Here is a 2,522-nt window from a genome sequence, read left to right on the forward strand (position 1 = left end):
GCAGTGCACTGTAGCTTATTTCGGAACGCTGTTGGCAGTACTGACAGTACTTGCAGTAAATAACGAAACGCAGCCAATGTTCTGAACGAACATAACCTCAAAATGGCTAAGCAGTCAAGATCGAGCATGGAATATAACCGAAGAGCGGCAATTGTTGAAAGTCTTCGCGCTGGACGTATGCCGGCCAAAATAATTGTGTTCTTCAAATATCCGAGATCGACAGTTTACGAAGTTTCCGTTAAATACTATAGTATAAGGTTTTGGAGAAGTCCGAAGAAGGTTCCGCAAACCCTTCGAGGAAAAGCCATTCAAGGAAGAGGTTGGCAAGAACCCTTGAAGTTGTCCAAAGGGCTCAAGAACTGATCGCAAAAGACCCAGGGCAGTCTCTCAGGAAATTGGCGATAATTTTGGGTATAAGTGAGACGACTATGCGCTAAATAGCCGAAGAGGACCTACATCTTCCAACAAGACGGCGCACCAGCTCACACGAGGCATTTGGTCCAAAACTGGCCATCAGACAACGATGACATATTTTGAAGCAAAGTGTTTTGGCCTCCAAATAGTCCAGATTTAAATCCATTGGAATATTACGTGTGAAGCGTGATTGAAAGAATTACTAACAAGGCGAGACATCTGTACTGTAACTGACTGTATAATAATTGTTATTATCACTATTATTATTGCTAAATTTCCCTTATATAAGTTCCCAGATGGCACAGAGATGAACAGAAGTTCCTAGAGAATTAATTTTAAAGAATATATATAGAACTAGAAAAATGAATACTTGAAGAATTCTTGAAGAATTAACCACAATAAGTTCGTCTTGAAATATTCCTTAGGACTTCATTATAGCAAATACTTCGCAAATTAATTCCTAGAACACTTAGAGAATTCATGAGGAATTAGGGCTAAGGCAGAGAATAAGACGTAAGCATCGTAATCGTAGATGTAAAGTAATACAGAGAAAAACGTAAACATAAGGCTAATAGCCTTTCATGACTTACGTTTACGTTTTTCTATATCTTATTTTACGCCTACGACTACACACTTATGTCTCGTTCTCTGCCTTAGCCCTTACAAATGTTTTGTTTATAGCAACTACTTTTTGCACCTATATTTAGTACATGCCAGTGAGTGTATAATAATTGATTTACATATTTATATATTAATTGTTTAATTTATTGTTATTCAGTTATTTATATTTTGTGGAATTAATTATAGTTTTATATAATAGGGCAAAGAAAGGGAATTGGTGTTAAAATAGTTTTTCATTTATAAAATGTTCACTTGTATTAATAATAAATAGATATGCGAAGTATATTTTATCCTTAAGTTTGTATTTATATTTCTAAAATTCATATACAGTTCTAACAAACTCAATCGCTTTATTTGAAAACCATTTATTCTTGGATTTTGAATTATTTTGACATATTGGAAAGTGCGCTTTACTTACATTTGAAGCTCAGTTAGAACAGTATATACTCAGCGAAAAATAATTCGTTGATTGACGTCAAAATGACATCAAATAGACGGTGAAATCGTCAAACCATCAACCGACGTTAATTTGATATTATTTTGACGTCAATCAACGAATCATTTTTCACTAGGTATTATATAGATGTCACAAACATGAAGTCTTAAATAGCTCAGTGGAAAGAGTGGTTGTCTGGCAAACGGAAGACCCGAGTTCGATCCCAGCCGAGTCTGATGTTTTTCATCTTATATGGCATTAAAAGTGGATATCTACAGGTACACACAAGTACCCCCGGGGTAAATGTTCACTTTAGAGGAGTCACCTTTGATCACCTTGATCTTGACATATATTATAGAGGTCATCCTCCTGAGTAACCTTCAGAAGGTTTTAGCCGTTGTTTGTTAAAAAGTTATTGATGAAAGAAGTTCGAAAAATATATTACAATTTTTCGATACTGTGTACCGTTAACGAGCAATATTGAATAATAACTGCAATACCGAACAACTAGCGGGGAGCGCAGCCCCCCGCTAGTCGTTCAAGATTGCAGTACTTACTAAAAAAAAAGTTGAACGTAATTTTTGCACACAAAGTATATTGCGCGGGTTTTGTTTTGATCATATGTACGATTTCTATGTTGATAATCATGTTATGATCATGTCCTAATACACACTACCATTGTATGTTGTTGTGTTATGATCATGTCCCGACATACATTACCAATGTATCGTGGAACTTAGCTAAAGTAAGATATTTTCATCACGCTGTTTCATGAGTTTATTCATTTAACATATAATTATGAAGACTTAGTAAACTACTTAAGTGCGAAAAGTGCTCCGAAAAAATATCTTATATCCACAATGTGATAAAGGAATTCGTTTAAAACCAGAAGAATCACTTATAATGCATTGCACCAATATATAGGGTGTTCCGTAAGTCGAGGTCAATCGCTCGGGAGATGAATGGGGAACTAAAAACAAGAAAGATAGTTGATACAAACGTAGGTAAAAAAATGCGTTGTTTTCGAGTTATCGCCATTTTTATGTTAAAA

Source organism: Odontomachus brunneus, unplaced genomic scaffold (genome assembly GCF_010583005.1).
Source record: "Odontomachus brunneus isolate Ranch 3 - 2012 unplaced genomic scaffold, Obru_v1 Obru_scaffold_055, whole genome shotgun sequence".
NCBI classification, from domain to species: domain Eukaryota; kingdom Metazoa; phylum Arthropoda; class Insecta; order Hymenoptera; family Formicidae; genus Odontomachus; species Odontomachus brunneus.